Source organism: Anopheles merus, chromosome 3R (assembly GCF_017562075.2).
Source record: "Anopheles merus strain MAF chromosome 3R, AmerM5.1, whole genome shotgun sequence".
Lineage (NCBI taxonomy): Eukaryota > Metazoa > Arthropoda > Insecta > Diptera > Culicidae > Anopheles > Anopheles merus.
Genome location: NC_054084.1, coordinates 21452094 through 21470988, shown reverse-complemented (window position 1 = coordinate 21470988; position 18895 = coordinate 21452094). Strand labels below are relative to the sequence as shown.

General features: G+C 39.2%; 2 protein-coding genes across 14 annotated transcripts in view; one reads left to right on the top strand and one right to left on the bottom strand.

Annotated features, from left to right (window-relative positions):
* LOC121595846 (calcium/calmodulin-dependent 3',5'-cyclic nucleotide phosphodiesterase 1-like) overlaps window positions 1–5031 on the bottom strand; it is a 269467-nt gene extending 264436 nt beyond the window's left edge. For 2 of the 6 annotated variants that reach the window (XM_041920138.1, XM_041920147.1), the window contains exons 1-2: window positions 4886–5031; window positions 3085–4049 (exon numbers count right to left, since the gene is read on the bottom strand). The gene's annotated coding sequence lies outside the window, so the exon portion shown is untranslated. The remainder of the gene's footprint in view (window positions 1–3084; window positions 4050–4885) is intronic. The other 4 variants (XM_041920139.1, XM_041920141.1, XM_041920140.1 and 1 more) reach the window with 4 other exon arrangements.
* An 818-nt stretch (window positions 5032–5849) lies between these two features.
* LOC121595479 overlaps window positions 5850–18895 on the top strand; it is a 61966-nt gene continuing 48920 nt past the window's right edge. For 4 of the 8 annotated variants that reach the window (XR_006005176.1, XR_006005177.1, XR_006005175.1 and 1 more), the window contains exon 1: window positions 5855–6277. The gene's annotated coding sequence lies outside the window, so the exon portion shown is untranslated. Of the gene's footprint in view, window positions 6278–18895 lie in introns of all 8 variants that reach the window. The other 4 variants (XM_041919498.1, XM_041919500.1, XM_041919501.1 and 1 more) reach the window with 4 other exon arrangements.

Sequence of the window (18895 nt, the reverse complement as noted above, 5' to 3'; positions counted from 1 at the left end):
ACATTTATACATACAGATAGTCTGGTCGATCGAACTTACTTGATGAGACACCAAGTGTGAATATTTTTGACACATAAATTATACCGACTTATAGCTTGAAAATAAAAATTACACTAGTGAGTACGGACAGTGTCCCCCGGCCTTAATGTATTTGCTAACAAATCCTTCCAAAAGTTTTATTTGTCCTGAGAGAGAATGTCGATGTATTCTCAAATAAATATAGTTTCTCAAATAAATATAATATTATCACTTTCTTTCTTTCTTTCTTCTTTGGCTCAACAACCGATGCCGGTCAAGGCCTGCCAACCCCACTTGTGGGGTTGGCTTTCAGTGACTTATTGATTTCCCCCCATAGCAGGATAGTCAGTCCTACGTATGGCGGCACGGTCTATTTGGGGCTTGAACCCATGACGGGCATGTTGTTAAGTCGTACGAGTTGACGACTGTACCATGAGACTGGCGGATTATTATCACTATTATTAAAATAATCGTTGAAACACTTTTGCCTTCGACTAGGACTTAGGTAAAAATGTTGTCCTAGACATACCAATTTTTGAAAAATATAATGCACAGTAGTTTTTTATCCTAATATTATTAATCATTATTTTTTTATGTTTATGTTCCTCTTTTATTGGTATTCATTCACTTTCTTTTACTGGATATTTCAAAAACTTTCGAAAAAAATCAAATATTAAATAATTTAAAAAAGCCAATTTAAATATTGTCCAATAAATATCTTACATTTGCTATGCCAATTTTATATGGCGTTTGATAAGAAAGCTCCATTGTAGTCCCTGCAGTATATTATCAAATATTTATGAGTAAAAGAAAAAAAAATGCGACAAAACGACTGCAATTCCATCTATTTATTCAAATTGTCTCTCGAATCGAACCTTTGATCATGATAGCTAACCCTGTAAAACGCCTTTCGGTATGCAAATGATAGACAAAGCCCTGAATGTATGCAATTTCGTTAAATCTTATTTTCTCTGTTTCATAAGCAGTAAGAGAAAATCAAATTTGCACCAAATTTGGATGGATTTCTAATAAATTTAGATGGATATTATACACCATCTAAGTTTAATGGCAAGTTAAATTTAGATGGATATTATACACCATCTAAGTTTCTAAGACTTTGATGGCTTTAATTTTTTATTGGATCTATAAATAACTGTGTCAAACTAGAGAACTTTGAACAAAAGTGTGTTAATGTTGTTGTGAATGCGAAAGAGCCTTCAAATCCGGAGCAACCCCTAGCACAATTCTTAATCCAAATATGCTTTGCAGTTTTGCCGATGCATAAAACAGATACAAATTGTGTACCAGCAATCCAACTACATTGTAGTGTGGGGCCGTATTTGTAGCACAGCCATGCCGAGTGGTCGTAAAAGTAAAGGGTAAAGTACAACAATAGTATCACGCTCCACGCTCCGCACTGGAGCTGTTGCTTTCTGTTCGGTAGACTTTCCCTCTAGATTTCCTTCCGATTCTCCGGGCAGAGTAAGTAAAGTACGGATAGTAAAACTTTAATATCCTCCTTAATCTAATGCTGCTAGCGTGCACAAGCCATACGCTCTCTTCGCCAAGCTTTGTTGCGGCTTAGCCCAACCCGATTTCAATTTTGTAGTGGTTTTTCGCTTATTCGCCCGTGCCTTTTTCCCATCGCAAAGAAAGTGAAGCTGCAACAAAATTGCATTTCCTTTGACTGACCAACAATCGCCCCCCAAACAAACAAAAAAGCACCGTGTCACAACCAATGGCAAGAGGAAAGTCTTTTATGTACTTATACAGTTTTGGTGCGGTTTACTTCTCCAGTACAGCTCCCAATGGTCCAAGATTGTATCCCGTATTTGCTAAGCTCTTGTACACGGTACGGTACATCCCGGCATTGGTGGTTCCTGGGTGGTTCGTAAAATAAAAGCAGCAATCGAAAGCACTCCCCCCGGCCACAGAGATTCTGGGTGGATTGTAAAACTATTTTGCAATTATCTTTCACTACCCATTACTACCCAGCCCAGGACGAACCGTGCCGACCGTTCGTGTGCCGGCTAACGATGCGCCATAAACTTGTTTAGTGGTCCATAATACCCTCGAACGCTGGATTTGAGCTACGGCACACGCCACACGCCTTGGCTGGTTCCGTACCAGGTGAGCGGCTTTCCCGTGCATCTAATCAGTCCGGGCAAACTGGTTCTGTTTTTTTATTGTTGAAAAATGTGTGCACATGCTCATGCTTCCCATCTTTCTGTGTGCTTTCGTGGAGCAACGTGGACGGGAATCGTGGCGGGTGGAAATTACGATTGAAAGGATTAAATTGTCCCTGCGGGAACGTCATGCTCGGTCAGTGCCAGTGCCCACCGATTGCCTGTCACGGACAGATACACAAACACACACACACACGACAAACGGACACAAGTGACCACATCGGGGAGAGGGAAAAAGGGAAAAGAAGCAAGCAGCATTGCAAGACTGTTACTCAAATATTCATACGGCTCTGGAGCTGAGAGCATATTACAAACGAAACCAAAAAAAGACACAAACTCCATTCCAGCGAAGTGCACCTCTGCCTCATACATACATTGCACACACACTCACATTGGAATCTTCCCATCAAAAACATGGGACAAATTGTATCATAAAATACCCTCACACATACAAACACACGAACGAAGACATAGCAAGCAATCCTATGAGCTTCCGTCCTTCATTCTAGTGAAAGCTCTTGCTCCTTTCCCAGCGGGTCATATGCATAGAGATGGGGTTTTTTTTGTGGATCGTTTGTTGTTGCTTTACCCACACTTGGAGCGGGAACTAACTGGAATATACTTTTTTTTACACCCATACCCCTGCTGGTGAAAAGGGTAGCAGCAACCGAGCAGCTGACACCGAACAGACCATTTGGGAGGGGGCCAGGTTTTCCCCGTGCTTTATTTTTCTTTTTTTTCTAAAAAGGGGGTCAAAGGAGATTTTTGTACGTTGAATCTTCCCGGGTGTTCGGTGTTCGGCAAGGGGTTTGAATTTATAAAGCTCCTTCTCCTCCCAACACATACACACACGCTAGAACATCTCAATAAATGAGCTTACCTAATCGTGGGATTGTGTGTGTCCGGTTTTTCAATTTCGAAAATAAATCCTTTCGTACCCCCTTTTTTTTTTGGTTTGGAACCGTTGGCCCGATCTCGCTGGCAGGTTGGAATCTTTCTTCGCCGGGGCTTTTTTTTTCTTCTTTCACTCTTTTCGGTTCGTTGTTGGTTCGTCGCGTTAAAGGTATGCGTGAAGGTATGCTGCTACACTGCCAGCCGGAGGGGGAAAGTATGCGAATCGTACACCTTTCCTGGGACTGGGCAGGCCAAAGAGTGAGTTGGTTTAAATCTTCACCTTTTCGCCCGAAATTCCTTTCCCAAGGGTGTGAGATCGAATGCGATTGTGGTCACCCTTAAACACGGTAAACGGCGCGCACACACACACACGGAGCGACACACTGGGGACACTAAAGCACACATACACACACATACATATATTGGACACTGAATAACCGCAAAAGCACCAATTTTGGGGTTGGTTTTTGGAGCTCGTGGCGTAAATCAACCCGGGTTTTCGGATTAGGATTTGCTTTCCTTCTAATCCCTGCACGAAAGGTGGAAAATATGTTTCATTTAAAGGCGGATTTGCACTTCCACGTTGAATTGGAATGAAGATTTTTTTTACTTATATTTGGATCGCAAACGGCATTTACAGTAAGAGTAGTGCGTAACTCTTTTATTGAACTTTCACTTCACCAACACTGCAACACTTTGCTTTTTTATGTGAATAATATTTGATTCCTTTAACTCCATCTTAACTTTTCACTTTATCTTCCTTATGCCAAATAAAATAAGCTTTTTTATTACACACTTTATGCACGCAAATGCTAACAAATTGCTTCTCACAGCGGATTATTTTACTTTGAAAACACTTTACCACCATTATGCTTCCACTCTCACCAACATCTCACCAATCATTTTCACTCCCTTTTTTCCCAAACTGCACTCAACCGTATCACTGGTGCACTTTTCAAAATGTACAAGAACAGTCCCAAGAGAGAAGAAACGAAAAAATGAAAAGAAAAAAACACACACTCGGAAAGGAAATTGAGTAAATGAAGGAAAGGCAGCTCTAGCGAAGCAAAAAAAAAGGTTCGTTAGGTTTATCGAAAATCACCAGCGACGGATAGAGGTAGCTTGCGAAAAGAAAAACCAAAAAAAAAACCCACACCAGAATGCAGGGGATATGGGCAAGAAGTATGTGAAAAATGAAACCACCACCTTCCGGGGCGGATCATCTCAATGGCCCTGGCGTCTGGAACTGTTCCAAACGCAGGGTGAAAGCTTTCATCGTTCCTTTCTTGTTCACCCTACCGCTCTACCAAAAGGGGAATGTTTGTTATGCTTTCCGAGCGGTTCGAGGGCACAGAAGAGCAGAGAACAACACGGCCAGAGGCTAGCAGGGAAGTGCAATGTAACGAAACTATTCCGGGATACTACTGAACAGTACATTCCGTGCCGAGAACAATAACCAAAAAACCTTTCCCCACTGAGGACCACGCCTGAGGATGGGAAGCATACGGGAAGGAAAAGGAGAAGAAAGGATATCCGTTTTCCTGCATCCCGTTGCTGGGGGGAGTTATGTGCATATAAATACATCGTTTGAGACAGCCCCAGGGACGGGGGAAGGGCTTCATGTGTACTTGAAGCGCTCTCGCGTTAAGACGTCGCACTCGGGATCGAAGTCTAACTGAAGTCTAAATAAATATCCAACCAGCTGTAGAGATGAGATGGGGGTTTACAAGACACTAATAGACACGCTTTAACGATCTATTAGGACAGTTGGATGATATAAAACAAACCACACGGTATGCGTATCCTGCACACTAGCACGATCTCGTTGGCTCTCGATCACGACACGTTAGGATGGCGCGCGCGCGTCGTCCCAGTACGGTGCAGCTGGCGCTGCAGTGAGCACACAGGAATCGGACACCCCTACCGTAAGGATACGCGGTCAAGTTTGAACTGGCGCTCCATTCAGCCAGCCAAACACACCGTGGGTCATGGTTTCGGTGAGTATTGGCTCAATGCCAAACAGCGCGAGAGGCAGGACGACCCGCCAACAGACCGAGAGAGGGAGAGACCGTGAGAGCGCGAGAGGGAAACGTTTTCGGAGAAAATCTTGGAGCAAACCATGGCGGGGAAAACGAACCCTTGAAAGTTGTTTCCCGTTTTTTGTTGTGTCGCCGCTTCCAGCTGACGTTATGGAGAAGGCTACCATTTTCTCCAAATCTACTATCAAGCAGCGGTACATCCTCGTTGAGGTGTTTTCTCTCGCCTCTTTCTCCACTGGAAACGACTCTATCGCTTTGGAAAATGAAGCCACTGCTCTCTTTTCGTATGTTTGTGTCCCTTTTACTTTTGCCTATCGCTACCATTCTCTTCGATTCTCTCTCCGGTTGCCTAGCAATGGTGCTGGAAAATGCGATGTGTGCACGCTATCACACCAGCTGTTCTGGTGTAGAGCGTCACAGGCGATACAAATATCAAATACCGTGGGGCTGGAAGCAGGTGGTGGCAGCATTCGAATACACCCGCGACCAAAAATCTGGTCGCAATGAGTGAGAAGATTCAATTCAAATATTTAGTTAAATAAATATTTTAGTAACAGAACAAAAACAATCAGATGCAAACGATACATGAAGATGGGATGAATAATTTGAACGATAAAAAATAAATAACTAACAGCATTTTCCGATCATAGTATGCCACGTAAAACAGATATTCTCCATACACGAGGAGCGGTATGAGCCATCCAGTAGCCATCGGTTAATCACGTCAGTACTCTTTTACAATTTGTGTCGGCTATTTGTGTGCTTGCGGAGAAACCATACAGGAGTGTATTCATTTGTATGTTAAGTGTGCGTTTTAAGCAAAAACTAGTAACAAGACAGTGATTCTTGAAATACTGTGATTATTTGTTGTGTAAAATCAAACAAAAGAATTTTTCATTTTTCCCCCGAAGGATGTCCCAGAAGAAAAATGTTGGTGCTAGCTGAAGCATCTTCAAATTTTTGATGCCATCTTTTTCAAACTAACGCCAAAGCAATGGAGGAAAAGTTGTACGTGTTAAAATTAGGAACTGTTCTGAACAAATATTCAGTATAAATGAACAAAGAGTGTGAAGTGACTGCAACGCAAAGAAAAGATCCTGTTCATGATGTGGTGGATGTTTCGGAAGCTTCTTTTGTATGGTGAGTTATTTTTCTTCTTCTTTGACACAACAGCCGTTGTCGGTCAAGGCCTGTCTGTATCACTGTTGGGCTTGGCTTTTAGTGGCTTATTTATTACCATAGCAGGATAGTCTACGTATGAGGGTACGGTCCATTGGGAGTTTCCACCCCTTGACGGGCATGTTGTTGAGTCGTACGAGTTGACGACCAACTGCATGGTATGCAGATATTAAGGCCGGGCTACATTGATCGTACTCTCTGGTGTAATTTCGAATTTCACTAGCGCATCTGGCGGCGGCTGGTGGAAGCTTTTTTGGTCATCGAATAGTCGAATGGTCGTGCTGGATCTAAAAAATAATTAGTTTTTCCATCGTTTTTTGTCATGAAAATGGATGCAATGCGTGCAAGACATGTGCATCTACCTTTTACAAAACTTTTCCTGTCCGATTTAAGCAAAAAACATGGAAAAATAACATATTTTCTGAAGAGGCTCCAAATTGTTTGGCAAAATGCTTCGGTCAGCCACCGCCAGATGCGCTAGTGAAAATCAAAATTACATTACGGAGTACGGTCAATGTAGCCCGACCTTTATATGCAGAAGAATTAAGAATGCATAAAAATACGTACCTAATTATCTCTCGATCGTTAAGTTGTTTGATAAATACTGGAAATGATTAAAAAAAGTACCCTCTCTTATGTGACACCTCTCCAATTTGAAAAAACCTCTTAATTTGAACATTTGGATTAAATCCAAATCAAATGTTCCATGGACCTTGTAATGAACATCCAATTAAAAAGCTTTTCAGTTAAAAAAACATCTAGTTAGTGAACATTTACTGTACACAACAATATTACTAGAGGTTATATTGTTAGGTTTTGGAACTGACAAAAATCGCAAAAGATAATGCACAGCTCTATGACAATCATAAATGCTGGCTGTTCATCAATTTCAAGGTGTACTAGATCAGAATCAGCTACATTTGTTCGTACGCTGCAAACCCTCGGTTCTCGGATTGTTGCTGTGACTGTTAAGGTCCATTATTAAGAGGCTACAGTGGACGATGAGAGTGTCCAACATGCACTTGAATCTCATTCAGGAATAAGGCAGGTTGAAGAACACTCTTGCATCGACATCTCGAGCAGGGTGTTCTTGAAAAGGAATTTTACGGATCAGAGATGAGTTTTACGATGTTGAGCTAGTTAACCCTATTATTAAAACCACATGAAACTCGTTCCAACGTCGAGGATAAGCGAATGTCAATGTAGGAGTAAATCGAAGAGGTATACAAATTAAACCACATAAGAGGTTCACAGCAAAATAAAAACATTAAAAAAAACATTTGCGATATCCTTCGAATGTGATATTTCATTTCACGACCCACAACGCAACAAAATTAGCAACAAATTAATTTTATTTATATAATATTTATATATAAATTATCATATTGTAGTGTGTTTCTGTTGTTCCTTCCACTGGTACGACTTTCTCCATTACTTGCTACCTCCTTTGCATTTGTCTCACTTGTTACACTCTGGTTTTGTTCCGCTGGCCACTGGTGCCACGGGTTTCGTCTTTTTTGTGGGTTTTTCTTTGTTTGTTTTTGTTTTTTCTATTTTTTTGGTTTTCTTTCCAACCGCTCTTCCCTCTTCCGCACTATACTGTACGTAGGTGTTTTGTATTTTTTTTCTCTATATTTCTCTCTTCACTTCTCTCATTTCTCTTCATTAATTTTGTTCACTTCTTCCTCCTGTATCTTTCGGTAGTGTTTTTTGTGTTTTTTGTTGGTTTTGTTCTTGTTTTTTGCATCCTTAGTACATTCCATTTGGGTTTGCAGCTAGAAGTAGTTGTGCTGGGAGTGTATGTGTGTTTTGCTACCAAAAAGGGTTTTTTTTCTTCATTTTTTATGCCAAAATTATTTTACATTCGCTTCAAAGCGTATCCGTTCATGTGTACCGTTGGTTAGGTTTTTTTTTGTTGCTTCTGCCACATAACACACCGGTGGGATGCACGGATTTGCTTTGAAGGTTTTTCAAACATACACACGCGAAACTAAGATTTAGATTAATCCAAAGATGGTGAATTTTGCTTGAAATTTACACATAATTCTACGCCTTTCTCTGCCCACAGCTGTTCTTTAGCCCCCATTTTTTTCATTTCTTTTTAGTAGTTTTCATTGATAGCATCTAAATAAGTAGTAATTTTAAGTAGTTTGAGTGTTTCATTTTTGTCGTTCGAAATGGTGGCAAGCCTGTTGATGGGAGCCTGCCCCTTACCTATTTCGAAAAACAGGATTCCATTTTTTAAGAAGTACAATAAGTTGTGAATAAGCTTCCAAAGACAATAATTTTGGGTTTGTTTTTCTTTTTGCTACTGTTTTTTTCCGAAACGCAATCGTACAGCGCTGTACTGAAGCAGTGAACTGAAAGTGTTTTTCTTTCGTCTGTTTGTTTTTTTTTTTTAATATTCTTTACTCATATTCTTCACTCTTTCTCTCTCTTTCGCTCTTTCTTTAAATTTCGCTCTTTCTTTTTATTTCTCTGTCTCTCACATACACACACATACATCGTTTGCTTACTTTCATCGTAGTGCAAGGTTCAGCAAATAATAACGTTCTTTACCACTCTCATGTTCGAGTATTTTCGTTTCCATGTCTGCTGTTTATTTCTGATTCTATTCAACCCCTCTTGTGTGAAGCTGAGTATTGTTGCTGTGTTGTATGTTTGTTTCCTTACTCCTTTCTCTCGCTTTCTTCGATTAATTTAATTACATTGTATTAAAAATCACAGATACAATCTATTATTTAATAATAATTCTCATTCACAGCTGTTTGAACAGTTGGTTTGTGGAGTGCAGGGGCAAAAAGGGGTTATAACAGATGGAACAGAGTTTAATGATACATAAATTAAGTTAATTTACAATATTCGAAACTAATAATGTTTAAAGTAATCTATTTTAAATAAAATCTTAATCAGAACCATCACCATTAGAGACCATCGTAGGCCACGGTATGCCACATCTTGGTTTTGCGCTTGATTACGCATCGTTTACACATGTTTCAACGTCAACGTAAGGCCCGAGAGGTGTGCTCCAATATGAAATATATTGATTACGTTTCGTATACAGAGAAAAATGTTGAGTATACTTCTTGATTCTGTATTCCAGCAGTACCGGTGGTGATGGTTCGAATGGGCGTTGGGGGAGGGAGGGAAGCTTTTTGCTGTTCTGCTTCCAATGAGCCGCCGGCGCAAAACATACGTAGCACACAAACCAACTGTTAAATCGTATTATAAGCGCAAATGAACTTAAACTGTTGCGTTAGCTTGCATGTGAAATGGAATAACAAAACATTTCCCGTTGGAATAACAATATTCCCATACTGTCGGTAACGCAGAACCTTCAGCACAAAAGAAAGGGAGGTAAGTTTGGGTGGATGAGGCAGGGGTTGTCAGAGAGATATTCTGCGTATATTGATTTCGTATCGCTCGTACCATTTCCATTTTTCTGTCCACGCGTTCGTTTTGTGGTTCGTATCTTGTGACCTTTGATCTTTGCTTTGGGTTGTTGGGTAAAATGAAACTGTTTCCACACTCTCAGATCCAGCTCTCTGAAGTGATGCGCATTTTCGGTGCTTTACAAAACAATTTTGACTTTTGAAGAGCTTTTTCTTTTGCAAACCCCAAACAAACAAGATATGAGCATATGCTTTACGATGGTGAAGCTAAATCAGAAATGTACAACAGCTCGCTGTTGCCTTCTTTTCCTGGGGATGATCTTCATCGTGGGTTGTTGTTGGTTTTTTGTTGCACGATTTGATGGTGATAGTGTTCCGAAACCAAAGTCTGCTTCCGAACAATGATCAAAACGTATCCAAATCACTTCCAGCTCATTTCTCTTATCGTCTTGGATGCTATTTGTGCTTATTCCTTCTTATCTTTGCTCTAGATCTAGCGTGTCCTAATATTCTCATGTCATTTGTTTTCCAAACATGCTCTTCTTCCTTGTTTTTGTGTGTATGTGTGTACATGTGCGTGTGCCTTTGTGAGTGAGAGAGTTACTTTTCTTTTTCTTCTTTTGTTACAGCTTCTGCGGTCGTTTTCTTCTTTCTCATTTCAAAATATATAGTACCAACTAAACACACTTGCTTCTTCTACCAAAGGTTGAAAATTCCTAAACGTTACATCTTACGTATGTGATTTACTTTTCTTGCGTTTTGTTTTCTTTTTGCTTATTTTTGTCGAGGCTGTTTACAGTTTTGCTTTTTGCTTGTCCTTAGCCATTCACTTCATTCATCTGCTCCATGCATACTTTATTTCTTTACATTATTTTGCTCAGAGTTTGCTTTCCTCTTCCTCCATTTCGGTTCCTCACACATCTATTCTTCACACATCTACGTTTGATACGTAGTTTTTTCGTCTATAACTTTTCTACACCACTTTCACAGTATCACTCTCAACATTTGCTCGATGCTTGCAATATTTGTTGCCTTTTTGTTCTGTCTTTTTTTGTTGCATACTCTCCAAACAGCAATTTTACAGTTTATCAGGTTTTGTTTTGTATGTATTCACTTGTTACTCACCGTTAATTACGCGTTAACTTACACTTAAGGTAAATGTACTTTGTCGGTTTACTCTTGTAAGTGCCTCTTTTCTCACCTGTCTACACTATAGCTTCATACGTTTTGCTTTGTTTGTTTGATTTTTTTCTGTAACAGTACTTGAACTTTTCCTTTCGTTTGTATTTTTTTTCATCTAATATTTTAACCATCTCTTTGACTGCATCATTTACTGGCTAATGTTGTTATTTTGTTTCTTCTCATTTTTATTTCACTTAATTTGAACCCTGAAATTTTGTACTTCCGAAACGTGTGTGTATGTGTTTTTTTTTCCTTAAAGATTTTGAACTATTTTCCGGGTTTGTTTTTACTCTCGTATGCATACTGCAGTAGATCGTTGTAGGTGAAGAGTGATTAGTGAAAGTGGTTGACATGTTTTCGGGTTACTATGACTATGTTGTATAGTCGCTGCTTTGTTTTTGGTTTTCTTTTTTGTTACCATTTCTTCTTCTTGCAACACTTGCTTGTTGTTCGTTTGATTTACTGTTCATAATGTGTCCTTTTTTGCGTTTCCTTATTGGTATTGGTTTGTCACTTTATCTTAATATATCCGCGTTTGTTTGTTTTCTTCTTCTTTGCATTTGAAAATGATCTTCTTCAACTACTTGCATCCTTTGTTTGTTTCTAAACAAGTTTGTACTTTTTGTATTCGATTATGGTGCCATTTTAGCAGCAAATAAAATTATGTTTATATGCTTGCCTTCTCCGTTTCCTTCCGTTTTGGAGTGTTTGTGGTGTGTATTATTTTAGTTTTCTACGTGTTGTAAGTATTTTGGAGCAAACATACAAATATGCCTTGTGTGTGTGATTGTGTCTATAGACTAAATGTGATGTGGTTTCCTTTCCATGTGAGGAATCCGAATGGTACATCCAAACTAGGACAAAGGAGAGCTGGTATGTGAATGTTTGTGTATGTATGTGTGTTTAGTTTTGTGTGAAGATCTTTCTATTCACTGATTGCCCACTGATTTTATAACTACACCGAAACATCTAGGGAATAATTTTTAAATACATCATCGTACTTTTCTTACTTTCTCTCTTGCTCTACCTGCACTCACTAGATTTTTGTAACTCACACGACTTTTGCACTAATACACACGATGCAAATTTTGAATTTTGATCCTTCCACTCTAAAAGTGTATTGTTACGCTAGTACGCTTATATTTTATATATATTCTGGTATACCGCCACGAATTTTGAACTATTCACCATCAAATTTCATGAACCGCTCGTAAAGGGTTTTCTCAGAGCCTGGTTAACGCTCCCCCCTGTTCAGCTTGCTGCTCTACAGATTCTTAACATATTTCTGATCGTATCTCTCGTGAAGTATGTGTGTTTTGTGTGTATATATATATATATCATATATAGGTATATAATTTTTAATCCACTCATCGTATCGCTAGCGGTATGCCGCCCAAACGAGGGATAATTAACACTGACTGGTCTTATATTCGTATTTTCTACAGCGTTATACCCCCCGTGCTGAAGAGGCCACACCTCTTTAAAGAAGCTCCGGCTGTGTTCGTGTTGTTGTTTTTTAAATCGTAGAATACATTTTATCTTTGTAATGGTATAGCTTGTCAAGAGATTTTTGTTTTTGCACAATCTCGCTCACCTAAGAGCGGATCGATCTGTTCGCGCTCTCCCCGCTTATGCTCATATTAGTTGCTTTAAGTTGTTTTGTCTTGTTTTAATTTTAAATTTTCACATCTACTTTACTTTATCCGTCAAATATATACCCTAGTTGCCTAAAAATGCCGCTCGTTCTAATAGTACGATATAAATTAAAATTTTAATCCAAAATTGCACCACACGCTCGCTACACCAAATACTACGCATTTATGTCTTTTTGTGGGATCCGTGTGTTCTGTCAGCTTGATTCCCTCAATATACGCACACTTTCTTACTGAATATTGGTTGCTACTTCTGTGTTTCGGTGTGTACATTCAAAACATGCTAGATTTAAGGGTGAAATTTAAAGTCCTTTCCACAAGTATACACCTAATGCCACTGTTACACATGCCTAAAGTTTATCGATTTTATTTTCTGTTCCTCTTTTTTTCTCTCTATGTCCCTCTCGACTCCAGTTAGAGTAAGAAACGTGCCAAAACTTACTCTTTAGATATTTATATTCATATTTATAGGTTTTTTTTTTGGTTTCGCTCGCTAAAGATAAGATTTAGGTTTACAATTTTGAGTGAGTTATAATTAAGAAAATCAATTTTCGGGGCTCTGTATCCACTTTGCTGTGATTTGTGTATTATATTTGGAAAACGAATTCTGTACTGGTTTGCTCGCACTTTACTACATCATAGTAACAAAGGGATGGAATTAGTGTGGCATGCACGAGACATAACTGAAAAATGAAGAATTTTTTTAAACGGCACTGATACGATGCATTGCTTGTTCTTTTGTTTAATTTTTAATTATTGTGATTTCTTTTCTTTTTTTTTTTTTGTTAAATTGGGCATTGGACGGTTTGCACTTTATTGAGAATTCGTTCATTTCTTGCAATTTCAGTAATAAATTAAGTAATTAAATTGAACAATACTCTTCAGGAAAAACAGTTTCGTTTGGTTGTTAAATTATTTCTTGTCGAGCAACACATGTAACTTCGATATCAAACACGATCAGGAGGTTTTAAACATAAGTGTTATTACAAGAGCTAAAAATAAAAGGAAAAGAAAAAGATCAAAGAAATCAAATAACAAAACATACTTACCTCAAAAATAACGATAAAATATAGCAAAAACATATAACCAGATAGCGAGGAAAAAGAAAATGTCATCTACTCATAACCGTTACACACCGTGAACGTATCATAGAGGACGAACAAAGTAAAACAAACCAGAAAAAAAACATAAATAATAAAGAAAGAACATAATAATGTACGAAAAATTGAGTTTTATTCGTATCAGCAGCTTTTCAATTAAATCTTGCTCTTTTCATAACGTTATAAACTTGGCTCATTGTGTGATTCACTTTTTTTTGCTGATTATTATTCCTCATTGTTGTACAAAGCGGACAAAAAAAAAGTATTCCCCCCTTTTCGTGTGTTATTTTAGTTGTTTGTAAGCTTCGCACTTTCGCTTCTTATAGTGAATAATCCGGCTTTGCATCCTTCATGGTTCTTTTTACAACTTAAACACATTTTTTATCAGATGCTTACTGACTTACGTGTAGCGGTACGACACTATAATGCTTAGGCAGAGAGGAAATAACTAAACAATATACCCGTCGGTTTAAACCAATTGTACAGTAATGCTAACTTAAAACGAACCAATAGTATCAATAATAATGATAATAATAATAATAATATTATTAATAATAATAACCAATGTGCAGCACTAAAGGTAATATGAAAGTGCACAACGCAGTACCGATTGTCGTTCGTACTGTTGTATATTGCCTTGTCTGCGCATTACACTTTATACAAGAAGCACCGGCGCGCACTGAACCATATTCCCTTCAATAGGGTTGTATTTCTTTTCCGTTCTTCTGGTGGCCGCGTAAAGAAAGCTTAAAATAAAATATTATTAACAAACATCCAACGGATGCCGTCGTCATCGTCGCGCAATCGCAGCGATACTAAGTTGGTAACCATGTTGGAGTGTTTTGCTTACTACACTGCTGAACACCACTCCTGACGATGTTTGACATCGATTCTCATATGTTGTTGCTCTCTCTCTCTCTCTTTCTCTCTTTCACTTATACTTTTCTCTTTCATTTTCTTTTTCTCGTTATCGGTGTGTTTCTTCTTCGTACTTCATTGTTTTCCCTTTTTTGTGGTTCTATTTTCTGTTTGCATCTCATGTCTTCCCACTTGAAGTTTCTTTTCTTATTTTCTTATCTTTTTTCTGTGTGAATTATAATTAATTTTCATTTTAACTGCAATTTATATCAATGTTTTTAGAACCAAAAACCCAAAACCAATATTTTTTAAACCCAACGTTATCGAAACTAAAAAGGATACTCCCGCACCGTGGCGTACACGATTGGATTGAAGCTTTACTTCAAGCTCGACCACAGCTCGACCACGGTTAGCGTTTAGTTGGAGTTTGCTATACTTAAATTTTGTCAAGATTATATATATTTAGCCGAAATGTTTTGATGGTTGGTAGGCGTTTATGCATTGCAACTTCCAATCGGCATTCGTGTTGGATGTATATTCGCTAGCAAAATGTGCTGTTTGTTGTAGCAATCGATACGAAAAGAGTGGAAGTTTAAAAGAAAGAAAAATTATTCATCAAACAACTGGGAGGGTAAAGCTTAAAGCGAGAAAATGATACATATGTTGAACATACTCTGCCTGCTCTGAATGCGCTTCATGAAAACAGAAAATGGGAAGGTCGGTTGGTGGTGTTGTAGATGTTTAAACTAGTTTTAGGTTAAAAGCTAGGCGTTGTTACGTTAAATGTTAAAACGGTGGGATTCTGTGTTTGTGTGGTCTTGGGTCGCCACGCGGGAACGCCACGCGGGCCACAAATCATTCACATCGGTCTCGTGATAATCGTTTCCTTCTGTTTTGCGTTTGATGCGAATCGCAATCAATGGCTTTTGCTTACAACACTATTAAAATTAAATGAGGTACCGTGAACCAAAATTGGTCTGTTTGCAAGTGTTTGCACGAAGGGCTTGGGCTTTCAACCTTTCCCCTCCGCGACTATTGATATGGATGACTTTATGGAGCTAGTAGTAGTAGTTAGTTAAAGGGGGGAGGGCCTGATAGTGTTCATTCGAATCAAAAGAAAGTTTCCCTGCAGAATAAATGTATGAGTTTTACACAACTATTTTGTGGTCGTGCGGCCAAAACCGGTTCAGATCTTCTTTCGAGCAAATCGATACGCCCTTTTCAAACGCTACTTGCATGCTAATTGTTACACCCAATGCCATGTGAGTTTGCAACAACAACAAAAAAGACGGTACGATCAATGCAAGAATCGATAACTCGCTATTACTTCTCGCTTACCTTTTCGCTGCTTCATCGTCAAACTGTCCGATCTTTGTTCATTCCTTTTCTACGTTTTCACGCATGTGTGTGTGTCTGAAGGTAATTCTTTTAAGTCCTGCTGTGTTACCCTTCAACTAACGGGCTTGGTGTGAAGCAAGTAACACATAACTAACGGCAAAGAATTATATTATAAACCAATTTGCAAACGCGCCTCGGTTACGTTTACCAGAACGCGAACGCTGTCGTGCCCAGTACTGTAAAAGGGTACTGGTTTTGTATTGCTATCCTGTGTCCTGTGATCTTGGTTCCTATCATCCTCTGCTACCTGTTGTATATTTGCTATGGTTGTGATCAACTGTAAATAGTGTTTGTTCTCGAGCTGGCTTGGTTTATGTTTGCAGTATTATTGTTGATTTGCTGTTGTTTTGTTTTTCATTTCGTTTTCCCAGTTCCAGTTGCAAATCATTATCCGCTGTCTATTGCGTACTGTTGGTTTGTTTCTGCTATTACTTGCTTTGTATACGTTCTGGCTCTTTTCGAAAGAGTTTATGTATGTATGTATGCTGAACATTTAAATAAATAAATTATCTGTTTCAGTTGGCTCACACTAAGTGACAACTTATAACTGCAAAAAACTGTATTTATCGATTTGTTTTACGCCACTCGTCGCTTCCTCTCTCTTTCTCTTCTGCTCTCTGCACACGGTGATACTACTTCAGCTCACAGTTGCTCGTTGCTATATTACTTCGTGTATATAATCTTTAACGGTACATTACGTTCGGTATACCACATTGCAATCTCTCTGGTACGTGAAAGAAGAAGAAAAATAAACGGATCTGTGCTGTGCGGATCCAAACATTTTGTTTCCCTCCCCTTCTCGCTTGCAATAGAGAGAATGATGGTGGGGGGAAGCAGTGGACAGACCCGGCACACAATCAATAAACGTAATAATGTAACATTCAGAATACTGTGCTTAACTGCTACTACTGTTCCGGTATTTCTCTTATTAAGGCCTTTCTGAAGGTGTAACGCGGACCGAGGTGGAAAGGAGGAAAGTTCAGGGTTCAGGGGAAAATTCGGAAAAGCATAGAAGATTGCCTAGCTCGGGGCAATAGTTTGTGAGCGGTAAATGGTTGGTGATGGTGGTTCTTGTTGTAACTCTATTGGTTTGCGGCAAGTGTCCCTATGAGCGCACCCGTGCGTCTGACACTTAACGCAGCACGGGAGAAATACTAACTCAAAAGATTTAATAAACAAAAACAATGGGGCAATAATAGTAAACATGAATACAAGCTAGACTTCCTACACATTATTGCATTGCCATTACACACAAAACACACCCGCTTCCCACATTAACGTCTATTGAGGTAACAATAAATAACAGTCTCTTCGGTTGGCGTTCCCATGAAAATCTACAGTGTATCCACCACCACCGTAAACCATTGCACGCAAACACGGTTGACACAACCATCTCTCAAACTCTTTCCTTTCCCTTTGAACGCAAGAGAAGCTTATACCTGCCTTTCCCCCATTGCGTACCGCGTTCACACTTCATTTTACATCACGCTTGACGACACGCGGGTCGCCAGCATTTGAAGAAAAAGAAAGAAACTATATTAGACTAGCTTATTGCGTATAGGGATCTTAGCCCGCTCAACCGATCATGTTTTCTTTTTTCTGCGCGTCTCATTCCTTCCATGCATCGCGCATGCATGTCGCACTGGCGCAGCAGGTACACGCGCGCACGACGCATCTGACAGGCTGATTGCGCGAAGACAGCAAAACGTGACGAAAGAGGAGCGTACATATTTACACCTTATGGTTCTGTTGCCTGGGTTTACTATTATCCTGTGATGGGACAGTGTGTCACAAGGTGCTGCAAGGACTGCAATTTCCGGACTAAAGCCCTCTCTCGTATGTAACCAGTTTCTAGGTTGTGTTTTTACTTCGAAAAGCCTCATTCTGCCTGTGTCTTCTAGCCTCGAATGGTGGTATGTGTGTGTGTATGTGTATAGCGTGTAATTAGCCTCGATCGATGATTGCCTTGGGCAATAGTGAAACTCTCGTCTCCAAACTGCAGTCCCCTTAATGGCACAGTGACACACCGCCATCTATCATCGTCCTGTTCTTCAGTGTTGTTTGCTTCATCCTTTACCTTTACGGCTTCACGTATGAAATAGGATAGCTACTTTGTGTGGTTTTTTGCATTTTTGTTTTTTTGTTTTTGGTATACATTGATGTAGAGATAAGTCAGTATTAATGGGGTGTACGCGAAAAGCAATCCAAAAACAGTATTCCAAAAGTATACGCGTTGTATGGTATGGTTTTAAAATGGGCTTTCACACACAAACTATTGTGTAGTCGAAGCAGATTGAGTTGTTTTTTTGTTGTTGTAAGGTTGTTGTTCAGTTGGTTTTGAAGAATTTTGAATTTTTCACTTCCGTATCTCTTGTATGTCGTATCTCATCAGTGGTTTTGGTTTTCACTGTGTATTTAGCGCAGCTGCTGTTCACCTCCGTCCGTTATCGTATCTCGTATCTCTTGTCATCACCCGATCTGTAAGATCGACAGTGTTTCACATGCAACAGAACAGACTCTAAACCCGAACAAAACGCAAATGGCAAAAAGTAGCGCTGAAACTGACAAACCATAACTTTTACGTATCTCTTTACCACGGGGCTAGCCGTGTTTCGTACTCCTATCGTAACATATCGTAACGCGTTTTTTCTTCCTTCTCTTTTTTACAACTTTGTTACAAACATGGGTACAGCTCCCTTTTTCAATTTTTAAGTATATCGTCATCTCACACTACGTGCTAGATAGTAGTAGTAGTAGTAGTAGTTGTAGAAGTAGTAGTATTATAAAACCTAAAGATAATTTTGCCCATTTTGTTTTCCTTAATCGCAAACATGTATTTTCCTTTTCCTTTTCGCTCGCCTGTATGCTTTTGCGCCCTCTTTCTTTCTCTTTCTCTGCGTCTCAGGAAAGAGCTGCAGTGGCAATAACCAAAAAAAGTAATGCATACACAACATAGAAATCAAACACCACAACTTATTTTAAACACAACGATCGGTA